The 26,559-nt window shown below is 42.8% G+C and overlaps 1 protein-coding gene across 2 annotated transcripts in view; it reads left to right on the top strand.

The window, feature by feature from the left end:
• The window catches only part of GADD45A (growth arrest and DNA damage inducible alpha), a 64,785-nt gene that overhangs the window by 9,757 nt on the left and 28,469 nt on the right, over positions 1-26,559 (top strand). The gene's annotated exons all lie outside the window — the stretch shown is intronic.

Here is a 26,559-nt window from a genome sequence, read left to right as displayed (position 1 = left end):
GGAACTACACATCCCAGGATGCAAAGTAAAAGCAGGCCTGGGCGAGCTACCCAAGTATGGAAAGAGAAAATCAAGCGCTCCGTGTGACAAACTACAGGTTTCAGAGCCATGCCTCAGCAGCTCATCGGTATGCAAAGTGGCTTTCTGTTGTTATACAAAGTGGCTTTCTGTTGTTAATCCCGCAGATGCTCACTGCAGGGTGCTGACAAAAGCATGAAAGGCAGCAACCTGAATGATTGGAACTGTACAGCGCGATACTGATGGTCTCCAGGTACTAGATGGACAGTATGGCCACTGACTAGTTGCGACTGGTTAGAATATTGCCTCATTGACATGTGGACAGAATCAAATGCTGGACAAGGGAACTAATAAATAAAGAAACTTGACTAACAAAATTATCACCATAAGACTCCACGGGTTACAACAACGACTTATAGTAACAAGATAGCGTAGAGCACAGTGTATGCATTTATTTGGGGGTGCGACACCCCAAACACCCCCCCTCCCCGACTCTACGCCACTGAATCCCACCGCTTTCACTGTGTACTAAATGCGTGGAGTAAACAACTCCTGACCGCTTCTGGAGCACAGAGACTGTACTCAGGTGGCTGTGTACCATCTGCTCTCTTACGCTGTTAATAGGGCTTCCGTTTAGATCTTGGCCTCAGAGCTGGATCACAGCCCTGTGTTGGCATAAAAGAATCAGATTTCAGCGAGCACAAGCCTCTAAATTTAATGAGAAGCACTGAATCCTTTATCCAAAACTTCAGGCATTTCTTTTAACTTTGGTAGTGTTGTGGAAATGTACGATAAACTAAAGCTTTGAGCAAAAAAGTGGAGCGGTCCGCATTTCAGCGCTAGAGTGGAACATCACTATACACAACTTGTGTTTAGAATCATGTTGAACACTTACATCTGCTGCTCTGAAAGGTTTCAGCTCACATGCAACCAGGAATAATTTTCCGAATATCACTTTAAAACAATCTCCGATTTGGGAGAGGATTATGTGCTGGCGGGTTCACGCAACAAAACAAATGGCAATAATAAAGCAAAAGACACCGCGTCTCAAGCGTATAGTAACAAGATAGCGTGTAGGAGAAATGAAAGGCGTGTCAGCCATCGTTCAACACAAACGCGCTAATAGCAAAAAAGAAGTGCTTCGCGGCTAATTGAAAGACACTGTCTCCCGCCGCAAGTAAAAGATCAAATCCAGGTGGGCGGGGACAGAGTGGCAACCCTCAGTGTAATGATTGCCTCCGGTGCAATCATTACACTGTGTTTTGCATCATCCATGATGCTAAACGACCCGCACCAATCAAAATTGGAGGCAGAGCCACGACGCGACTTCTGGAATCGTATCGATTCCAAGAAGTCTCGTATGACGAGAGCAGCGCATGCGCTGCTTACGTCACGAGACCTAAAAATGTGTAAATGTTTCCAAAGTTTAATATGAGGCTGTGTATAATGCTCCCAGAATGCTTTCTGATTCGATGCAAATATTTGCAGAAGCTTGAAAGCAAGACTGATGATTCTTTGCTTTCAAAATAAAATGTTCACAAAACAATGCAAATAGGAAAAAACTTTTGCTAAACTGCTGTAGAATTTTAGTTACCATTTCTTAAAATCATCATTTAATAAAATGTGAAGATGCATGTTAGTATTTCCAAAAATATTCATAATGGAAAAATCAATGTATGCAGTTTCAACGAGATTATAAGACATAAAAATAAACAAGAATAGGCAAAGCCAAATAGTCTGACATTGGTGGTCAGTATTTTGGTTTTGTCAAAGCATGCCTTGTGTTGACATGGCTTTGTAAAACTTATGTTTGTGGGAGCTGTTGCTCCCTCGCCGTTCTAACAAACATTGGCAAAAAGCAAGAATATTTTTTGGTCTCAAAAAGCACAAATTGCCACATTAGTTCCTGGCACTCAACAAAACTACATTGTGTCGTGATATGCTCCTTGTGAAAGAGCACAATGCTGTCACTCGCAAGGAAGCCAGCTGATTGATAGAGATCGGATTGTAGTAAAAACTAAAGGTGTTGGTTAACGTCACACCTATAATTAGGGTACCAATTCTGAAAGAAACGTACACAAGTGCACCCAGCCGCGGCCCTTGCAGGTAAGAGCGGTGGGGTTGTGTAGGGCCGGAGGGGGGGATTTCAACCGATGTTGACGAGGGAAAATGAATGATTTTATTTAATTTTCCCTCATCATCGTTCGTCGAAATACCCCCCACCCAGTTCCACCGCTCCTACCTGCACGGGCCGTGGCTGTGTGCACCCGTTACATGTCTTAGCATTAGTGCAAATTTATGTATTTCATGAATTCACAAGAATTTAAAGAAGACCAGGAAATCATACTCCTAGAAAATATTTGTGAACTGTATTTTAGCAGTAGCAAATATGCTTATGCAGATTTTCTCTTGCGAAAATCTGTTGAGCGTTTACAAATCCACTTTCCATCCAACCTCTTTTTTCCAACCCTGGAAGAAGTTTTAGTTCTGCCATTGTCAGGAGCACATTTCCAACCTTTCTAAGTATGGGCAAAGATTAGAGAAGAGCTGGTGACAGCCCTTAAAACATGCAAGTTATTAGGTTTGCACAGACTTGAAAGGATCTTCCAGCCCTGGAACTCTTGCTTACTGCTTTCTTCAGCCCCAGTACATATATCTGTAAAAAGGAGGCAAAATAAGGAAATTGATGGTATTCAAGCCCTACTGTAGCATTAGCCCTGGCATGATCAGAAGTTATTATCAGAGTTCTGATATAATGAGATTGCTGCCATATTTTGCTACTGCACTGTATGGCACCAAAGGGACAAGTGGAGTTTTTTTACAGGAAAAGTAGATTTTATAAGAAACTCGGCCCATGGACAAGTAGATATTTTATTAAATTCCACACCATAGTATATTCCTGAAAAGAGGGCAAAGGTAAAGCCTCCTTGCCTGCTGGCAGTTAGTACTGAGTAATATGAATTGTAAAGTAGTTCAGTCACCTCCATTTACAATTATACACAGCTGAGGATAAAGATGCGTTGGACCAGTTGTTAGTAGTCATTATTGGCAGCTGTTCTGAATCTTATGCACATTGATGTTTTTATCTCTGGAAATGACTGACCAAGTACCGTTAATGTGACTTAGCAAGTTTAATTTCCTGAAATTGTGTTATTAATTTGTCACCTTTCTGTGCCTTCTTATATGCAACTATATATAAAAAAAAACCAAATAACTTATACGGAATTTCAGCTAGCCCTATTCATGTGTTGGTTATGTAATTCACATTCTTCTTCCACCCACTGCAGCACGTGGCAGTAGATCCGCCTACTTCGGCCATTGGCTAAATTCACTGTAGGGTGAGAGCAGAGCCTAGACACAGCAGGTGCTGCCTGCCCATAGAGTGTTTGGTGCATGGCCTGGCCTTGTGGCCAATCTTCGGTGTGCATGGTTGAAGGCTGTGGGGTTTTTCCACCCATGGAGTGTTGAGTGCAGAGGCCAGACCATGGCTGTGCACAGCAGAGTTAGGCCGCAAGTGAAGGTTTGAGCGCAGTGCCTGGGCAACCCCCTTCTGCATACGGCTAAAAGGAAGAAAGGGGGAGTCGCTGCGGAAGGTTGGACATAGTGCTTGGCTAGAGGCTGGGTCCTATTTCCAACCCCCAGCTGCCCACAGAAAGTAGAGCAAAGGGCCTGGCCACAGGCTAGGCCTTGTGGCCAATACCAAACTGCATATAGCAACATGCACTGCGGGGGTGTTAGTTGTAAGAAGACTTTGGATGTGATATAAGAACAAAAAAACTAAGAAATTCATCTCGAAAACGACTACAGTTAAGGTGCAGTTGTGTTAATGAATTAAAACTCAATAAACCTTGAAATTGATACGTTCTCGATAGGAGCACACTCCATGGAAACCATAACTCCCAGACCAGATGTAATGCTTATGGCCTTACCGTGTTTATACCTGCAAATAAATGCAAAATGTAATTAAATAACACAAAAGCCAGTTAATGTTACTAAATTCATAGTCTTTGTCTCTGTAGTAACAATAATGAGAACTTATATGTTCTCTCATGTGTAATTTATAATTGCATTTGTTTCATTAATGGCGAGGTCAAGAGTATTGCATTAAGTGCGCACGTTATAGTTAGCATGGTTGTTGCACAAGTTATGGAGTGTATATGCGTTTATATATAATGTAGCCTTTGAGTCAGCTTTATTTGTCTTGTCAGACCTATTGTCCCCCCACCCCCAAATAAATTATATGAATGCCTTTTTTTCAACCGGCTTCATTCATTGGTTTGTTAAATTGTCATTCACATTTTGCTTCCACCCACCACATCATAAGACAATGGGTCACCCCACTTTGACAATTGAATTCAGTCACTTGGAGTGACTGCACAAAGCCTGTGCATATTGTCTCTTTACACTGAAAATAGTTCCTTCCTTTTAGTGGCACACCAGGTTCATTTCTGATTTTATTTTGGTTATTTTTAATATTAACTTTAACAACTACCTATTTATTTCGTCTGCACTTCAGGTACTCTGTTAAACGGTGTTTTAGTGTATGTCTGTTTTTTAAAGTTGCAGTTGTAAAGTTTTTGATTGAAATTGTAACTTTGTAGCAGCCTTTAGTTTGAGTGCTCCATTCGGTGGTGATTTATTATTTTCTACTTCACAAATAATAACATGCATGGAACAACTGCATGGCTTGCTATGTAAAGAATTACTAGTAAAATGGCCTTTTTTTATTTATTTGTTTTATTTGAGCATTTTCATTGTAAACATAAGGCAGCAATCTTTAGGTTGATACATGTTTTTTTCCTATTTATTTGTGTAGCTAATGCTTGCAAGAAAAAAACAATTACCATCACACTAGTCTGCCAAGGACAGACCAGTTGGCTTTGACAGTGATTGTTTATTCATGCTATCAATTGAATATATGAATAAAAAATAAATGTTTGGTCTTGCCTCCCTGTACGCTTGATTTGAGTAGACAATCCATTGATTTCAGGTATTGTATGATTTGTAAAACTTCTGTTTTTTCACGCCAACTTGGAAACCAAGTCTGACAGCAATCAAAGCAGAACTGATCGTAATGCTGTCTATTGGATTGGTAGCCATCCCGGGAAAGCAAGCCTATTTCTGAACAATGCCCAGAGTAAAGACTGCCGCCTGCTAGTCCATCTGCCTCAATACACATTACCTGCTCTAATTAGTTTAGAATTTGAGTTCTACTAGCAAGGTCTAATACAGCAAAGTGCCCTCTTTAAGTACATGTCATCCTTAGGAATGGGCCCTCAGAATACTCTAAAAGCACAAACCTGGAAATAGATTCAGGATAACAGTGAAAGGAAGTGTTGGGCCGGGCAAGAAGTGAGGCCTTCGAAGCGCTGGCTTCGCAACATCTGTGGGAAGCACACAAGTGTAAACACTCGTGCCTATGTATCAATGCATACTAATAGTCTACGCAACAGAGTTATCTTTTTGAAACATCAGAAAAAGCTCCTCTACACCACTATTCAAAAGGGGAGCAAAATCCTTCCTGATGAGCAAATTCCTCCCTTAATTCCACAAGGCACTGAACCAATCTAAGACTTGTTTCCTCACTCCCCTTAATGACACCATCGCCTCTATGACTGACACATACTCAAACTTGTTCCTACTGTTACATGCTCACTGCTCTACCTACGGCTAGGGCGGTCGACCTTGAATCTGGGGAACTGGGTTCGAGTCTCGGCAATGACGCTGAATATCGTGTGATTATGGGCAAATCACTTAATCTCCTGGTGCCTAACAAAAATGAATGTGTCCTCATGTAATGCAACTGGGGCTATGTAAGGCGCTCTGATACCCGATTCGGGTCAAGTTCACGCAATAATAAAACTGTAAAAAAAAAAAAAACTACCTAACCTTGTAAGAATTATTTTGATACTGTATCTGTTCTGTTGTTTTGCAACATGCTCTATACTCACTCTACTTTCCTTGTAAAGCGCTCTGATACCCTACCCTGGGTCTTGTTCGCGCTATAGAAAACGCTAAAAATAAACAAATAAGAATAAACCATCAAAGGTTTTTACAATCTAGATTTTTAGCGCAAAGACTCTCTTTTACCAACAAAGGATGCAATGTCACCAGGGGCCCCAGGCTGTGTCAGGGGTCGGACAAAACGTTTTTCCTCATATTACGCATATACCCCATTTTGCAACCACTGCAGAAAGATTTTTCACAACCTTTTTAGTGCTATCGGAGTAAAAACATGCCGCCAAGCATTGCTGTTCTTCTTGCAAGGCCGGAATCCCCAAGTAATAGCTTGCCTGGTAAAATATTCTATCACTGCGGAACAACTATTTAAAGTGGTCGCACAACCAAACAGAGGAACTGTTTCCTAAAGGCTTTCCCCTTCCCATCTGCACTTTCCATGCTCTGGCAATTTAGCGTGTGTACGCCTTGCTCAACTAAGGAGATTTAATGAAGAGTCCTCTGGCGTTTAGTACGTAGCTGCACCTTTCAACTGATTTATACTGATAAAATGCTCCCCTTTCTTCAATAGCTTTTTTAGGTAGTATTAATGACAGTTATGGAAGAGTCCACGCACTAGCACTATTATTGGAGCACAGAAAATATACTATTGGTTTTGAACTACTGTAACCAAAAGACAGCGTTTAAACATACAGCGATGCCTTTAAAAGGGATGAAAATGGAAATAAAAATGCATTGGCAAAGTTTTGGCTTTCCAGCCTAGCAGTGAAGTGCACTTCTTTTAGGCAAATATGCACAAGCAAAACGCTGTCACTCAGTATATGATTTCTAGTGGCTGAAGGAAGCTTACCTACTGCCCCATGCTGTATACCTAGGCTTGCATAAACAAAAGGTGAATGACAGACTATTGGATGAAAACGGCTGACACAATGCCCCTCTATATATCCGTTTGGACGTATTTTTTATTTATGATTATTTTTTTAATTATTACATGAGGCTATCAAGATACCTAAAGCTTTCTGTAGCTGTACACCTCCCCCATAAGAGGACTTCTCATGTGTTTAATTATGATCCAGGGTTCTCTAATGTCGATCCTGAAGGGCCGGATCCATGCCAGATTTTTAAGGTGTCTGCATTTATCTTAATGGGGATATGCTAAAAATCTGGCCCTCCCGGACTGACATTGGAGAACCCTGGATAATGTAACTGCATATTTGTATAGCACATCGTTTGCCACTTGATTGGCTTCTTGATGCTTTATGCAGATTTCAGTGTGCAGCTGTGCTTCATTTATCAGTGGTTTCCTTCTGGGGAAAATTCATTCCTGAACTTAAATTAGTGTGAGGCCTAGCCGCGTCGGTTGACTTCCACTCCATTCATTATTAGCCAGTTTTCTGCCGATGGAATGGACTCCGTTTCAATTCTGTCCTCGGTGCCACTCAAAGTACCCACACACCGACCTGCATAAAATCTGCAACATGTGCCTCTCACCGGACACAAAGAAGAGGATTGCGACACTTATCGATCATTCCGATTGACAATGACGTTGCAGGCTCGACGAAGGGACATGCAGCGACAAAACATTGAACACACTCCAAATATCTTCGCGGAAGACACCGAAAAGATGGAGGCGTCCACGGCAGAAGAGGAGGAGGCCTTTTCTATCCAATAATCAGACTACGAGCTGGAAATCGATTTAGAGTCCGCAGACGTTACACCAGGACAGGGTGCCCTGAGTAACAAAGCTCTTTTGCCCCTCAAACTCTCTTCAGTTGAACAAAAGGCTTCAGCACAACCACTGCCTTCTGGCCATGGTCGGCACCGAGACGCTGCTTCCAACGGCCCGCCCAGTGGCTCGCACCGAAACAGTCAGTCAAGCCTTCCGGCTTGGGACCGAGTCGAGAAAAGACATCTACGGAACCGAAACCTTCGGCTCCAAAAGACAAAAAGGACAAGTCCGCTTTGGCGAAACCTTCGGACTGAAATGAAAAGATACCCTTCAAAAGCCTCCGTAACCTATCCTGGACATTATGTAGGAGAAACTGGACCCTAAGCAAAAGAAAATGTATATTAATCCAGAGACTGGACATATATTGGTAAAAGGTGTGACACCTTCCAAAAGAAAGATTATATCGGAGGACACTAGCTACAAAATTCCTCTAAAAAAGGAGGACATGGCTACAAGTCCTATCTACCCTAATCCTCAATCCCTTCCACTATCTTTACCACTGCCAGGCTCAGAACCTTTACACACCACACCTCAGGGTTTTACACACACACAGCCTGATATAGGGGATGATGATCATGACAATAGTCCACTACCAACAAACCCATGGGATGACTATAATATAGATCCACCAATGGATAATGACCCAGAATTATATCCTGCAAAACCATCACCTCCCGATGACAACATAGCATATCAGGAGTTGATTTCCAGGGCAGCATCTTACCATGAGGTTACATTACACAAAGAGTCTTTAGACGAAGAATTTTTGTTCGAACATCTAGGTTCTACACATAGAACAAGTCAAACTTTGCCTATGTTAAAAGGTATGATGAGGCATGCCGATGACATTTTTAAAGACCCTGTACGTGCCCGTATATTAACACCTAGGTTTGACAAAAAATACAAACCTCCACCATCTGATCCCATTTTTATTAGGGACAATTACCTTTAGATTCTCTAGTAGTATCTAATGCTTGCAAAAGAGTAAATTCACAGACTTCAGCAGATGCACCTCCTCCAGACAAGGAGTCTAAACTTAATAGATGCATCAGGTAAAAGGGTAGCTGCTCAATCCGCCAGCCAATGGCGCATTGCCAACACACCAGGCTTATTAGCCAGATATGATAGGGCCCACTGGGACGAAATAGAAGACCTGCTCCAACACCTCCCAGATGAGCACAAGAATTAGTGCAAGAAGTTAAAGTAATATCTATTTCCTCCATTAGATATGCTCTAGATGCTGCTGACACTGCAGCAGCATTCTCCTTAGACGACATTCATGGCTTAGGATTTTGGGGTTTGAACTGGAGGTTCAGCAATCTATCTTCAATACTCCTTTTGACAAAGAACACCATGCATCGCCATGCCTCTCTCAGACCATTTCGCATTGGGCAATTCATCACAGAATTCATGTTCTGGCAGAGCACCTCCCAGGCATGAACAATCAAATTGCCGACCTCCTCAACAGGATGTGGCTGAAAACACAAATGGAACTTCATCCCAAAGATCTCCATACTTCCAAAAATGGGGATTCCCACAAATAAATCTGTTCGACACAGCTGACAACTCAAAATGCCCAAACTTCGCCACCTGGTTCCCACACCCTCTATCCAAAGGCAATGCCCTGTGGATGAACTGGTCAGGGATATTTGCTTATGCTTTTCCGCCTCTCCCTCTCCTTCCGTTTCTAGTTCAGTAACTTAGGTAAACATCTCTCACACTGATTTTAGTGGCTCCCACATGGACTTGTCAACCATGGTTCCCCAAACTGTTAGAATTATCAGTGATTCTGCATCAAAAACCGCACCTCAATTCCAGCCTTCTCACTCAAAACTATGGAAAAATCAGACACCCAAACCCCAAGGAGCTCGACCTAGCAATCTGGCTCTGAAGTCATAGAGTTTGGATACTTAAATTTACCATAAATATCAAAGGAGGGAGTGGAGAGAGGAAGTGTCCAGAGGGACACAGGGAGTGGATTCAATCTCTCCTGACTATAATTATTAAACAAATGGAATCCACCCACAAGGAATAGGTGAAACAAGATATATGGTCTTGGGTGGGATGTGGTTCCTACATTGGTGAGAAGCACATTGTGTTCTTTAAATACCCCTCACACACCAAAAGGGCCCTTGGTGTTATGCTTCATCATAGGGGTCTTTGCACCCCATCTACGGAGCGCTGCGTGCTACTAACCAACAGGTACGTGGGAGCACTTAGAAGGACTTAAAAGAATAATACCACCCAGGGTACCACCTGCACCAGTTTGGAACCTTAACATCGTTCTCACAAGGCTCAGGGGTCCACCTTTTGAGCCATTACACAATTGTTCATTACAATTTCTTTCATGGAAAATTGCTTTTCTAATTGCTATCACTTCATTAAGGAGAGTTAGTGAGCTACATGCATTAACCATAGAAGAACCCTTCTTTCAACTTCATAAAGATAGATTGGTTTTTCACGCAAATCCAAAATTCCTTTTAAAAGTGGTTTTTCCTTTTCATATTAACCAATCAGTTGAGTTACTACATGTGTTCTTTCCTCAACCTGATTCAGTGGCAGAAGGGCTCTTTACACACTTGATGTCAGAAGAGCACTACTATACTATATTGAGATGACAAAAGATTTTTTTAAACAAAGAAACAAAGCAACTTTTTGTGGTGTTTGCTCCACCTGACAAAGGCAATCCTATCTCTAAATCTGGTATTTCTAGATGGATTGTTAAATGAATTCAAACTTGCTATGTTAAAGCTAAAATAAATTTATTTGTAACTCCAGGAGCACATTCCACTCGAAAAATAGGTGCAAAGTGGTACAAAACAAGTGTGTCAAATAGTAATATAAAAGCGGCCTACAACATGCACAGTTAGGCTAACATAGGGGCAACGACAATTGCAATAGCAGAAAACAAACAAAACCCTCCCTTTGGTTAGGCAAATAACACAATAAAAAGCACTAAATGACATAAATGTTATTAAAAGATGCACATACCCAAAGCCCAGCTTGTTAAAGCCATATTCTGAAAATGTTTAATGAGGAATTGTCAGTTTGGAAAAATATTAGAATCATGGTGCTTCGGAGGTATCCATTGTGTCACTCGCCAATTCAAAGACCAAGGACTCCATAAAGGAGTCTGACTCAGCTAATGAAGCATGATTAACAGCCCAAGGAACATACATGATCCTCTGTCCCAGCCGATGCTGGAATAATTACCTGGCAGCCTGCATCCGTGTTTGTAGAGGCGGTATTCTGTGGTCCATGTGCCAATGCACATATTTCCTCAAAAGTGAGTGGCTCAACCTTCACATTGTGGAGAAGTCGCAAGCCCAAGGGAAAGTCCTGAAAATGGGTTGCTAAGGGGCTCATTAGCAGTTCGATGTTCAAGGCTGCGGGCGTCTGCGAAACCAAACAAATATCCAATGCCTTTTAAAAGGGGCACCAGAAGCAGTGGAACACTGGGTGGACACAGGTAAACCATGCAGACCGGAATGTGAAGGGCAAGTCAAGATCCAGCGCTTGCATTAGAAATATTCCAAAGATCTGAAGCATACGCTTACAATCGTGTTGGAGCGGCCGCAGTTCCAGATGGCCTACAAAAAGAGCATCCTTTCGGGAGGAGTAGAAATAGGATGAGAATACCACATATGATGAACAACAGCAGCGAAAATCCTCCGAACACACTGGAAAAAAATGCAGTTAATAAAAGTCGGTATTATTCCAGAGATAGTTTGGAATGAACTGACAAGGACGGAGCCTACAACTTAAAACAAGCATTTGCAATGCAATCGGTCTCGCCTTTGGGACCTTATATGTATTTAGTTATGCAGCACATTAGCCTGGGTGCTGAAACATCTATTGTTCTAGCAGTACCACCCTTCACTGCCTTGATACAACTTCAAAGAGACTCGTTTTAGTTCTTTCAGAGTATCAACATGTCAGACCTAAGGCATTTTCAATGTTATATACAAGAATGCCATGTATAGTGCTTATTTATTATATGCAACTAACTACTATTGACAAAGCAAATAATCTAAAAAACCTAACAAGCTCACACACTTGTTCTCCGCCTTCCTAGCCCTGCTCAGCTTTCTACTTGCTTTTTATTTCCAAGCGAGCTTTCCCAGGTAAGGGGCCTCTCTTTTCTAGCCAGGGGCGACTAAAAACAAGGCCGTAGCTCCCATTGGTGCGGTAGCACCAGTGGCACCAGGATTTAGTGCCCGAGAGGCCCGTTGAACCCTGATAATGGTTATATTTCACTACCCCAACAGCAGTCGTGGCCATTTTATTGCGCGCACCAATGGCCCATGGTAAACTTGCTACGCTCTGACTATAAAACCTCCCTGTGGTGAAAATCCCAGTTTTCCTCCAAATGTCTATGGGTCTCGTATATTGTATTCAGCACAGAGTCTGAGTTCCAAAAGCTCTGCCCACTGGGCAAGGGGGTGCAGAGGGAGGGTGTGACTTGAGGGTGGGGATTGAAGGCACATGCCAGGTGTGCAGCTTGCAAGGGCGGGGAATTCGAAGGAAAGAAGCGCGAGAAAGGACTCTCGAAGGGAAGGGGCATTCAAAGGGAGATGCGAATGCCAAGGGTGCCAGTGACGGGTACTTTTCGAAAGGGGTTAATGCAGAAAGACGCCTAAAGACGGAATTTAAAAGAGGTAATTGATGAGAGGGGGCATCTCCGGTTACCGTTTTAGAGAACTTAATGTCTCCGACCCCACCGAAGCAAAAACCCAGGTATTATGGTGCAAGGGAGAAACACAAGAAAACGTTTATGCAATGCAATATGCACACACAAGGAGCCGCATCAATCCCGACCGCTGATTGAATCCCGGACCCTCAGATTTATACTCCGGTGAGACATCAGCCAAAACCGGACATTCACCAGGGACCTGGCAGGTGACTCTGCTTTATTTTTCCTCAGCCAATTCCTGCAAAACGTACATTTATCAAGAGGGCAGCAGACCTGTGTGCCTCCACTCGCAGGATTGAATAGCTTGGTACGGGATTCCCACACGTGTCACCACCTGGTCAACTGAAGGGATGCATGAAATGTAAACATAACCGCTATGCTATTTTCGCTACAGACCAGTAACTGAACCTAATTGGAACTATTGAGGTATTTCATATTAATAAAAAATGTATATAGAGACAGTATTGCCCAAATAACAGTGTTTAACTAATTGTAATGAGATTGTGCACCTTGTAACAAGGTGAAGTTCGAGGTGAGAGCCCCTTGGCATTTATGAATCTCTGTTTTGAGGCACACGCACGCATCTCTGTAGTAGGTGCTCAGTTAATCGCATGACCTTATCAGCACAGCTAGGTCTGGTTTTCAGAAAACAAATGCCAGGGGTTGGAGTCTCAGCAGAGAGGCCAAGAATAAGGGTCAGCTACCCACTGACCCAGAAATATTGCCATGACCTATGCCCACGGTCACTGGAATTATGCTGCGGGTGAGGACCAAATAATGGGGCAAGAAAAGGCAAAATATGCAGTGTAACGTGGCACATTTTGTGATGGCATAGCTTCATTCTTATTTTCACACAAGGGGAACGATGTCTGTGCAAAGATTTTACCAGTTTAATAACCAAACACAGCAATAAACAACTGAAAGATAACCAGTCTATCTTTAGTAAGGGCTTGCACTGCGCCGTGCCACGTTTAGTAGCTTTAGATCAGAATGAGCAAGACAAATCATAAAAAAAAAAAAAATTGCATAGTATGATGGATTAGGCGGCAAATCCACAGTTATGTGGCAAAAAAGCGTCCGTAGAATCGCATGATTTCAGTGGTCCTGCCTTAAGCCTGACAGCCCTGTTGTGTTCCTTTGTTGGCACTGAAGTTTGCAGAATATGCCCTCCATCTGTTGACCGGTCATCGGAAACAGAATAACGATACAGAACCATGGTAGTGTGGAAAAGTGTTAGAATTTGAAATATAGAAATACCGGTACTATCCCTTTCAAAGTATTGCAAAACTGCTGAGAAGTGTTGGTGCTCTCCCTTTCAAATACAAGCTGTTAACTTCTTCGAAACACGCATGGTCCTGTGTGGGGATGTATGAAATTCCGAACCCTTTCGCTCAGCGCCCGGATCCGATTCCATTCACAGCGCAGCACTATACAAGTTGCCTCACAAAGTGAGCCAACAGTCCCATCCTTATTTCTTCTCACGTGGAAATCCCTCACTTTTTGGAACAGTGAGATGCGCACACCCGTCCTCTCTCGGCTGTAGGCAAGCTGTACGGGAAACAACATTTTTCCCTGAAGACTTTGGAACGCAATGTGATTTTAACAAAACTGGCATAACGACGGCGTCATTAGTACGCCTGTCTTTTTACCGATATGTTTAGTATGACCCCTGCAATTTTAACGATATATGCTGTTGTTACTGACTTGGGGGCACCTCTAGGAGTGACTCAGAGCCAGCGCTAGATATGCAAATATAAAGTGCAGGTACTTACTACCCTAGAGCAGTTCTTGCCTGTTTCGCTTGCATTTAAGTAAAAGAAGTGCATGCGCTCTGTCACAGTCAGATAATCTAGATCTGAATGCTGACAAAAACTAAAGGATTAAACCTTGCAACTTGTGGCTTGCCGCCGTAAAACTATATTTTCTCAGAGCTCACATGGCTGATGGTTTGTTACACTCTCCGTCCTTTGGCAAATGCAACCACAGACACGCTAGCGATGCTCCCCTTAAGCGGAGAATGCCTGTCTAGCAGAAGTGCACACTATACACCTTGGGCTACATCCGGGTCATTTAACGGTAAAATCCGGTTTTAGACAGGCTTTGCAGCAGACAAACTCAGAACATGCTGCATATTGTGCCTGCTGCCCGTATGTTGTTTGCAACTACCACAGGATGGGAGGCGGTTAATTAATCTCAGTGCTGTGCCCTAATGAAAGACATGCTTCTATTTGGTTGTGTACACAAGGATGTGGAACTTATTCCCATTCTGAATCACGGGTCATGCCTTACAGTCTAAAGGATGTCTAAGAAGATCAAGCTGTCGAGCCCCTAGCAGTTACTGAAAAACCATTTTAATTCTATATATTGAAAATGCCCAATAAAGTTCTTCCAAATCAATATCCTGGAAAAGTGAAATTTGCTTACTTTCGGAAGAGGTTGAACAATCCAAATATACAGCAGCCGGGTTTCACACTCCACGCTTTGGTGCTCAGTGCAATGTGTATCTCGTTCCCGACGGCTCCTTTTAGTCGTCCCGCAGGAGGACACAGTGCCTCACGTATGCTTTACAAAAATATATTTTGGAAATAAACTTGCATACTAATGCCTGTTTCGTGTAAACGCCTTTGTTTCAAAAGTCGTCTGCATTTCGGTTTCTGTACTTGTGTCATACAACCTGCGTGTGCGCTGAACGTAAGCAAAGCACGTCGTGCGTGCAGGAAGAGAAACGGGAAGAAAATAGTGCTCACCGTCTAAATAAACAAGCATTTGCAATGCAATAGGAATCGCATTTATGCAAGACCTATTGCATTGGAAACAGGAGTGCAGGCGGGTGGGAAGGCCCGAACGGGAGAAGGGTTGAGGGGGGGCAGAGAAGTCACAGACTGCAGGAGGGGGCAGGGAGGACACAGGGAAGAAAATTATGTTTTAGTAAAGGGGCCAGTAGCCATGGAAGGATACAAATGACTGACATGGCTGTCATGGGGAGGGACTAACAGGTTTGAAACCAATCCGGAGGCAGCATTTATAACCTAAGCCAATGAAGAAGATGGGCCGGAGAGTGGGCAGAGCTTCCACGAAGCTTCCACACTATAGTGTATACTGCATGCCTCGCAAAGCGATGGCAGTGCATTCGCGCTGCAACGCTAGCAAGACCTAAAAAGTATTTGTGGCTGACTGTACTAGAGGCTTTAAAAATTTGATGCACTAATTCGTTGAAATGCATGGGAAGGTTTGTATTTAACAATGTCTGACTGTATTTCACTTAAAATTTTAAACACCCGCATGTCGAAGGTTTCGCAAGCAGATGTGAGAGCTACTTCATGTTGAAAGAATGACGCTTTGAGTCTATTTAGCCTGTTGAAGTCTGCTTTCAAAGTTGCAATGAAAGGCCACAACAAGCTATCGAACATCCCATGTGGAAGGGGAAGCAAGACTTGGTTGCAACAAGTGACGAGCTGGGAAACTGACAAAATATAGGGGACTCCAGCTCGCATTCTGCAGCAATTTTGATTGCTAAGCATTAAGTAACTTCAATTTGAAAGAACCATAATGAGGGGAAGAATTGCGGGGATTAGAATTCCTTTTAAATAACAGGCCAGATTCCGCCCTGAAGTATTATATGCACCGTGGATTTTAATATGTTTCCGAATGATTGAATTTCCGACAGAAGAGTTTAATTCCTCTCCAGTAAGAAAAACTTCTTTACTGACTTGTTCCCAACCTTATGTAAAGGGAGGTGACCATAATTCATGAATGAAGATGCTCATTAGAGGTTCATGTTCCATGCCAGCGGTGAACTGAAATGTTGAGAAAGGCAAAGAAATAATGCAGTGTATTAACCACACAGCTAAGGTGTTTCAGCGATAGTAAATGGAAGTTGTTCTAACTTTTCTAAATGCAGCTTTGTGTATGTAGTGTCCTTCATCGCCATCAGTTGTTGTTTGCTTGTCAAATTAAAGGGCAGGAATCGATTACTGCAGTTCAAGTAGTGCCATGGGACGCGCCCATTTTTAAGTATTTGAAGCGTCCAGCTAAACTGCATAATTGATCTAAGCTGACTTTGTCCATGATACAATGTTGACATGTTACTTTGCATGATATCATTATCAAATGATACAATATTGTTTAAATTGTAAATACGAGAAGACAACGTGTTAATACCGTTATCAACAACAGCAAGCACTTTATCCGAATATTCTTGATCAACTTGTCTTCTGGGATAATTTCCAAATTTAATTATAGGTAGCATAAATAAATATTTTAGAACTTGGAGATTTGGGACCTAGAAGAAAATCTGATAAATTCATGTCTTCGGACAGGAGAGAAAGGTGTTGTTTCACTGTAGACAGTGTGGAATGTTCCAACCATTGTTGGCACTACTTACCCAACGAATAGGTGGTAATAATACCAGAATGTAGTTAGTGAAGGTATCGGGTCTGCTTGATTTGAACTCCGGTGTGGAATTAAGAAGACCAGCATGACAACCAGTTGTGCCCACTGGCCACAATAGCCACTCGTCAGGACCTAAAGGTGTGGAATTAAATGTACTATTCTGCACTATGCTATTTAGTTGTTCTTCCGTGTAATTTGTCAAACTTTGCAATTAACAAAGCGGGAAATAGAGGTAATTGTCGGGGAGTATTTTCCTAAAGTTTTGCCGGCCCACACATGTAGTCTGCTGGATGTTGTCATATCCTGTGAAATAGGTGAATTTAGCTTTGTGTTTTAGAACTCCCTTGTGGGGGGGAGTTGGACAATGTTCCCATTGTGTATAATTAGACAATGCACTTTTGAGTATTGGCTCTATGTAGAAAATAATGTCCAATGTGGTGATAACAAAACATGTCAGCATAGTTAGCAGAATTAAGATACAGGTCCTCTGATTCAAAAACAGTATAATTCTCCAGCAGCATAGAATTTATGGTTTCAACATGCCAATCATCCTAATGTAACCCTGTTACTATTACATCACCCATAGAAACTTTAAACACAAATGGTATATGTAGGGTCTCTCTAGGCCAAATATGTTAAAAGGAACTTCATCCCAAACAATCCCGTCAATCACTGCAACAGCTGAAATGTTGTTGAGGGACAAATCTCTTTTCAGTTTATGTGAAGAAGAATGGGGGAGGGGAGGGGGGTAGTGGCCATTGATTACCCGGAAAGAAGCAGCCACAAGTTCAATCCACTTTAACAGGAAAAACAACGAGAGTACGATCCAGACATATTTTCAAGGGAGGATTAGATAAGTCAGGGGAGTGGAATTTAATAAAAAGATCTTCTTTTCCATGGGCTAAGTTTTGTACTAAATCTACTTGTCCTGTAAAGAAAATCTACTTGTCCCTTTGGTGCCATGTATTGCAGCTGCAAATTATGGCAGCAATCTCATTATATCAGAGCTCAGATAATAGCCTCTCTGATTATGCCAGAGCTAATGCTATAGTAGGACTTGAATACTAGCAATTTCCTTATTTTGCCTCCTTTCTGCAGATATACATACCGTGGCTGAAGAAAGCAATAAGTAAGAGTTCCAGGGTTGTAACGCCCTTTCCATTCTGTGCAAACCTACTAACTTGCATGTTTTACTGGCTTTCACCAGCTCTTCTCTAATGATTTCCCATACTGAGAAAGGTTGGAAATTTGCTCCTGACAAGGACAGAAATAAAGACTTGTAAATGCTCAACAGATTTTAGCAAGTGCAAATCTGCATACGCATATTTGCTACTGCTAAAATACAGTTAACAAATATTTCCTAGGAGTACGATTTCCTGGTCTTCGTCTTTACATTCTTGTGAATTCATGAAATACATATATTCTTCACTAATGCTAAGCCATATAACAGGGGGCGCTTGTGTGAGTTTATTTCAGAATTGGACCCCTAATTATAGGTGTGGCGTTAACCAAGACCTTTTTATTAAAATTTGATCTCTATCAGTTGCCTTCCTTGTGAATGATAGAATGATAGCATTCTGCTCTTTCATGAGGAGCATATCAGGACACAAAGTAGTTTTGTTGATTGCCAGGAACTACTGTGGCAATGTGTGCTTTTTGAGACCAAAAAATATTCTTGCTTTTTGAAAATGTTTGTTACAAGGGCGAGGGAGCAACAGCTCCCATAACCATAAAGTTTTACTAAAGCCATGTCAAAACAAGGCACGCTTTGACAAAATCCAAAGACTATCAATGTCAGACCTATTGGCTTTGCCTATTCTTTTTTTATTTTCATGTTTCTCAGAATCTTGCTGAAACTGCTTACATTAATTTTTTCCATTATGAATATTTTTGGAAAAAATTACATGCTTCACGTTTTATTAAAGATGCTTTTAACAAATGATACCTAAAATTCCACTGTAGTTTAGCAAAACGCTTTTTTCCTATTTGCATTTCTTGTGTGAACATTTTATTTCGAAAGCAATAAATCATCAGTCTTGCTTTCAAGCTTCTCCAAATATTTGCCTCATATTAAATTAAGAAAACATTTACTCTTTCCCCCCCCCCCCCCCCCCCCCTTTTTTTACTGAAACCTCTGGCAGTAGCGCTGTCCGAGATTGCAACATTTATTTAGCGCACTTAAGCTACTAATAAAGGCTTTGCATTAATGAACCATACATATAAGTTTGAACAGCATTCACATATGAACACAAGTATTACCTCAACTTCAGACAATTCCCTTTCCTGCTCCATAATGTAATACTGTAAACTGGCAGCCAAATGGTTTGTGCTGCAGAGGGGTTGGGGCTACTTGTACCAAGGACAAACTAAACATGAAAACTTGTTGTCATCGACCTCAAACAATATGTCCAGGGTGTTGGGCTATAGGAAATCCACACCCCTGCTAAGTGCATTTCAACCATGAAATAAAAACACAAATCCTTGATGGGGATGGCTGTAAACAAGAAAAACTGTCGGAAGAAAAATCATGTTTATCCCTACCTGGAGGTACTTAGTTGAAAAGCTAGGTGCTAAGATTCAGCAGTAGGATTTGGAAAATCCAACCCAGAGGGATTCATCAACGGTGGATAACATCCTCTGTGGAAGACTCAATAGTAGAAACAACTATTCTTTCAGTCATGTGTTAGGCGGAGGACGCAGCCTAAACTCCTTCCCAGCCGGGGAGAATTCACATCAGTGGTGCTCACTGGCTGCAAAGGCAAGTTTTGTGGAGGAGCTCAAACACCTCGTGGCATACTATGTAGAATCAGCCACATTGTGTAGTTTAACATGTTCAATGGAGAGAAAGCATTTGTCCTTAGAACCAGGAAGCAGTGGCTGGATCACATTTCTTGTACCCTGTAAGCCAAGGGCCAGGACAGGAGCACGATAGGACGGACCAAACTCCTTTTTAAATGCAACTTTTTCACTAACGAGATCTATTACTTTTGGAAGCCAGCTGGATTAAGCATCTCTTTACTTTTGTAGGTCCTGTAAGACAGCACAGTGGTTATCTACGTCAAAGGTTGCAGCAGCCGCTACAATGCCTGGACTGTCGAGATCTGGAACATTCATCTTGATGCCAAAAAGTACTTTGTACGGAGTCCGCCCACCCAGAGATATTTTGGGGAGGTTACTAAGCGCTTGTTAAACCCCATAAAAATGATTCAACCAACTATGCTCTGTACCAAATACTTCGCTGTTAAGGACTGCTATAACTCATGCTTCATTTTTTCCACAAAACAATTGCCCTCTGGCTTATATGGAAAAGAATAATGCATCTGTTCACCCATGATCGTCATTGAATTACGGTACGCTTTAAAAGCAATAGTTGGACGCTGGTCCAAATGTAATGCACAGCAGGCATAAGTTCTGATAAAGACTTGCAAGTCTTTCATAACAGTTCGAGCGTCAGCCGAGCATTGTGGCCAATCCTAGAGGAATCTAGAGAAAGAATCAGATGCAATCAAGATAAATTTGAACGCAGTATCCGAAATCAGTGGACCACAATGTTCGAGGTAAATACAGCCAAAAGGCTTGTTCGAAATCAAGAGATGTGTTTGCGGTGGACGAAACACGGTGAAGCCTTTAATTTGCTGACAAATGTCACAACACACGACATACTTTCTGGTTTGTTGGTATAAGCCTCGTCACCAATAACGTTGCTGTTAGATCGAGATAGTGGATGCTCTCCCACATGGGCCGAAGCTGCACCTTCATGCGTGACAACAATCAGTACATGTCTGCGGTCTTGGTTGGGGATCAGCAATAGCCAACCCCAGGAATGCTTACAAAAGGAACACTCTGGTTCTTTAAATATGTGTATTTCGGGTGTGAGCCCTTTGGTAAACGGAGACCTTTTAGTACATTCACGGGAGCCAAGATATCGTTATCAATACGAGTTTTTGAGCATGTAACTGCTGCTACTGTAGCCGTGGCCACTGCAGATTTGGGCTGCCTCATCAGTCCGAGAATTCCCTACAGCATGTGCTCCCACATGTTGATGACTTAATGTATAAATTACATGAGCTTGTGGCTACATGTCTTTAAAATCTGCCACTTTAACCCAAAGCAGTTTCTGCTTGATTGTGCTACCCTTTGAATCTCTGAACTAATTTTGTCGCCAAAAATGTAAGTTCTCTTTAAAGGACTGTACACAGTAGGATGAATCACACACAATGAGTGTGGGGAATTCTGCATCTGTATTTTCAAATGCTAGAAGCAAAGCCTTCAGTTCAGCCAACTGTGCAGCGCAGTCCCCTAAAGACTGCATGCAAGCTGTTTAAGGTTGAAAAACGGCAACAAACATAACACTAATAATGATGGCACATGCAGCAGAATATTGCTACTTAAAACCTATAGCAGGTTGAGCTGAATTGTCAGTGCAAATTATATATTTATACTGATCAAGAGGCAGAACAGTAGAGGGCAAAGTGTGTGTGTGTGTATGTATAGATATATACACATATATGCTCATCCTGTAGAAAAGGGTCAAAGACAAAGTCTACATCAACATCTGTCAAGAAAGTTGCCCATTGGATCCATCTAGGATGGAGGACTTTAGCGTTAGGAATGCTAGCTTTGGTGACAGCCTCTAAGTCGGGTGCGGGAGTAACTAAAATAATGCGTTTCCCATGAGCAAATGGACTTTCTTCAAGGATGGCAATTTGCATGGCAGTCAGTATTTTTTCAGTGGAAGCAAAACGCATTTCCACTCCGGAATATAAATGCGATTTATATGATATAGGCACTGTCACCTTCGCTAAAGATGATGTAAGTAAATCTAATTGCACCCAGTAAAATGTGGATGACCAGGTTTGTGGTATTGACACATGTATGCAAGTGGCGTGTTTTAAACAAGTCATATTGTAAAGATCTGAGTGTATCTGTGTGTTTTTATGTCCAACATGCAGTGAAAAAATCAGGGTGTATTGATGCATAAAGAGGTTTTATGCGCTGTGCATAATCGGGAATGTATGTTGTGCCAAAATCCTAGCAGGTACTGCAACTTTTTAAGTGTTTGGAGGCTGCAATTGTGCACATTTCTCCAGGAAATTAGGGGCAAGACTCTTTCCTTCATTGATAAATTTATATCCCAATCAAAGGACACTCAGAAATGCTATGTTAGATTTTTTGAAGTTGAACTTGTAACTTAGTTCAGTAAATCCTAATATTATGCAAACTACTCTGGCCAAGTGGGGGTTTAATTCATTGTCCATCAGGTAGATGTTATCTACGTAGCACAGAGCATCCGGGTCAATCTCATTAAGAATTGACACAATTTGTGCTGCAAAAACACTCGGGCTGTTTTGTTTAAAAAAAAAAAAAATTATCCTCATATGACCTCCGTAGCTATAGCCACCTCTTGGCCTGATCCACACCTGCTGCTTATAACTTGGAAATTCCAATCTCAGCAATATTCTTACGGGGACCACCCCCATAAGGGCTGTCCTTATAGCCCATAGGAAATTGTGCATAGCGCATTTGAAAACCTAGGATGCTAAAGGCAGACCAGCCTCGGATCTCAGGAGCCAAATTGTGACTGAAGAAACCGTTGGAGATATACAAGGTGGTTTTGTACTTTTTACGGACTATATTGTTAATGAGTGCCGTACGGTAATACAATACGATGGGAATGTTCAGTTTTTCAAACGGGAGCAAGTAAATTATTCATTTGAGAGACACGGGGTTCAATTACGCCCTGGTACTCCAATCGGGAAAGAATGTCATTAACTGGTGCTTTTGCATCCCGATTAATAGCCTTTTGTGGTTGTACCTGTGGTGTGGACTATATAAGAAAAACATAGTGAGTTCTTATCCCAACCAACATGATTGCGATATAATGCAGGGGCCAATGCAAGTGCTCATTCAGATGCATATGTTTGTATTACTTTGTTAGGGCAAGGTAGGGAAGGAAGAATTACATCCTCCCCTTGGGGGAGATAGGAGTACAAATAGTGGTGGCACAGTTAAATTGTCCCAGAATATCGCTACAGTGGTGCATTTAACGTCCCCTTCAATTTGAAAATCTAAGTGATATAATCTGTCAGGTGGGGCTACGCATGTATCCGCAGTTTCAAGTGTAACAAATGTTTTGGTTGCTTTTGTTGCCAGAAACTCCTGGAGAGTCTGGTGTACTATGTGACAGTTGCCACGCTGTTGAGTCACCGCCCAACTACTGCTGAGGAGGAGGGTTCTCACTGTCTGTGGCTTGTTTAGCGGTTAAAGCTGCTGCTTTCTTTTTCTGAAGAAGTGCTTTATACTGAGGATATTTGTCCTCCTTTATTTTCTCTTTTCGGTTTCACATACTCTTTTAGTCTGCAGTCAGATAGTCGTCCTCTTATCTTACTGCTGATCAAACGATTCATGAAAGGAACGCGAGGAGAATGTGCATCAAAAATCTGATACCTGTCTGTAGTCTTGATTTTAGTGCGATCACAAATTGTACCGTCTATCAGAGGACTCTGAGGGTGGAGAACCTCCATAAGGTTTATCTTTCTGTTGATGTTTTGATTTATCCTATGATGTTTTAGCAAACTCACGGGGTGGTCTGGCATTCTTGTCATTGCTAGGCTTGCCAAGTGGTGGAACCAAAGGTCTGGTTCCCAAACTATTGTGTCCTAAAGACGTATATACATTAGCAATAATTATTGGCGACTCACGTTCTCGTTCGGCTGCTGCATCTGCGGTAAGTCAACGGCGTATAGCCAAAGATGGTGCTTCACCTTTAATATTAGAAAGAATAATTTCAGAGACAATGGGGAAATTACTCATCAATTTCATCCTGAAATCCAGGGCAGGACTAGGCCCATGTTCATTCTGTATCATTTTGAGGACGTTCGGTACAACGGACATTGAGGAAGTGCCATGACAAAGAGTTTAGAGACTGTGACAAAAATAGTCTACCAGGTGTTGCAGTCACCCAAGAGTCGAAACCAGTCCAGTGGGTAAGCACATAGTTAAAGTTCTGTGCTTGTCTTGTGGTCCTGTAAAGGGAAACATAGCTTCAAGTTTTTATTATTATTTTTGGACAATCCAAAATGGTATTTCCTCACAATTAGTGGGTCATTTGCCCATAACTGAATGAACAATTACAGGACTAATAACAAGCTCTGCAGGCAACTAGGCTTGCCTTGCAGGCCAAGTCAAGCTGGACCAGCTAACCGCGTATGCAAAATAAATTGCACTAGACGTGGACAAGACGACAAGGACATTTTACAAACCCTGGATTTGCACGAGACTTAAATTGGGTAAATCAGGATTTGTGTATACCCAGCTAATTCTGGCCAAGTAGCCCCCTCATTACTGAGAGGACCTGTTAGACCTGTCAGCCCTTTGGGTGGTCCCTCCTCTCCATTATTTATTTTGTCCCACTTTTGCCTCAAACCCTGTTAGTATTTTTCCTTTTTGGGAACCACCAGACTTTTTCGTATTGATGCAGATTCAGGGAGCCATTTTAGCTACCCCTGGAACTTCTGTCTGAGGGCCTGGAGCACAAAATGGTGGCCACCTGTGACATCATCAGCACCCACTGGAACCTACTAGAACCTTCTACAACATTCTGGAGCCCTGTGACAGTTGGAGGCGGTTTAGAATGTTGGGAAGCTAAGACAGAGAGTTGGCAGTTGGAGCTGGCAGTTGGCACCTGACTGGTGATGAGAGAGCAGCAGAAACCTGAAGGAGGAAGGAGTGAGGCAGCAGGGGTGGAAACTTGTGCCTGGAGTGGGGTCCATAAACCCACCCTTGATACTAGTCCCTACTGACTGAGCCCAGCCTGGAGCCCTGTGTGGGAAGAAGCAAGAAAAACCATCTTAAGGACCTGGACAGCAGGAACAGGCCTTAGAAGCAAAGAACAGCAAAGTCCTGACCTGATTATTGGTTTTCCTGGAGTCCGACGTCGAGAAGCCTAGAGACCCGGAGCCCGAGGTGGAGAAGCGGCGCTGACTGGAAAAGCAGACGTCGTACCCGGAGCCACCGGAGGTCGAGAGAGGGTGCCGACGGAGGTCGTAGAGAGTACCAGAGGTCGAGGAGGAAGTCACCCGAGGTCGAGTGAGCGGCGTCGACTGGGGAGTGAAGTCCGCCCTCCGGAGTCGCCGGAGACCGAGGTGAAGCGTGCCGGAGGTCGGGAGTGGAGATCGCACTCCGGAGTCGCCGGAACCTGAGGAGAGGAGCACCGGAGGTCGGGAGTGGAGGTCGCACTCCGGAGTCGCCGGAACCTGAGGAGAGGAGCACCGGAGGTCGGGAGTGGGGATCGCACTCCGGAGCCGCCGGAAGTCGACATCGAGCCAAGGCCGGCCGACGTCATCGAACCTGAGGTCGCCATCGGACCGGAGCCGCCCGAAGTCGACATCGAGCCAAGACTGCTCGACGTCATCGAACCGGAGGTCGAGATCGAGCCGAGGCCGCCGACATCGAACCGGAACCGCCTACCGGCGTCGTCAAGAACTGACATTGCGCCGAGGCCGCCGACATCGACCCGGAACCGCCTCACGGCGTCGACACGACTCCAGCGGCGTCGGAGCTTCAGAAAAAGGGCAGTAAGTGGAATAGAGGGCGCCTAAGGCCCTGTGGAATCCTAAGAGACTACTCTAGGGGTTAGAGAGGTGCTGGAACCAGCTTGATTGTGCCAGGGGTGAGCTGAGACTAATTCAGAGGGGTTGTGTAGAGTGAGAGAGCCAGGTCTCTAGAATTCCCCCCCTTGATCTACCTCAGTTTAGGCCTCAGCCTTGTCCAAGCCAGGGAGTAGACACCCTCAAGCCATCCACCTAACCACAAGCTGTGACTGGGCCAAATCAGCCCATAGTAATCTCAAATGTGATCTGATTCTATAAGTGTCACTGTCAGCTTTTAATTATTTATTGAGAGCACTGTATTTATTGTATTTAACTTATTTATTGCTTCACTGTATTTATTGTTCCACAGTATTTATTGTCGCACAATATTTATTGGTTTGCAGTATTTATTGCCTCAGAATATTTAATTGCCTGTATGTATTGCACTTATATTTATGCCTTAATTATTTATGATCACCCCTATTTATTGAATCATTAAGCCAGTATTTATTTGACCTGCACTATTTAAAAAGCCTTGTATATTGTGATTGTGTTATTATTTATTTAATCAGCAACTAAGAGAAAAAGAAGATAAAGAAAGATATTTTCATAATTTTTACGGTGTAGAGTCGTTTTTGGAACGGATGCACGCATGGTTATTGTATGGGTATGTCGTATGCTTAGCACGGTGCCTGATTCCTGACCACTCGAGCCAAGCTACCACTGTGTATGTCTGGAGAGACCCCATTACCACCAACCCTTCCAGTGTGGGAGTGGAGTATTTCCAACATTAATTGGTGTTCAGTGGTGGGATAGAGCTGTGCCTACGTATACTCAACAATAACTGTGGGTAGTCCATAGGCCTACACCGGGAGTTTTCTCAAAGCGGCCTTCCTAATTGTGAGTTTTTGTTTTTCCAAATTTACTCTGGTGGTGGGAGGAGGTATTATATAAGGTACCCCCCTGCATAGTTACTGCAAATAACTGTCCTCTGACCTGAGTGGGCAAGATGGAGTTTGTACTGGAGAATTTAGAAACGTACACTGTGGCCCAACTCAGGGAGTTTTGTCAGCGGGAGGGGGTGTATTGTCCCCCAGGAGCAAAGAAGGGTGCACTCCAAACCAGCTTAAGGGCTTGGGGGGAGGCACGCCGAGAAAGCAAGGCTGAGGAGGAGGACA

Source organism: Triturus cristatus, chromosome 4_2, assembly GCF_964204655.1.
Source record: "Triturus cristatus chromosome 4_2, aTriCri1.1, whole genome shotgun sequence".
Lineage (NCBI taxonomy): Eukaryota > Metazoa > Chordata > Amphibia > Caudata > Salamandridae > Triturus > Triturus cristatus.
The sequence above is the reverse complement of the archived record's forward strand: the minus strand, read 5'-3'. Positions and strand labels throughout refer to the sequence as shown.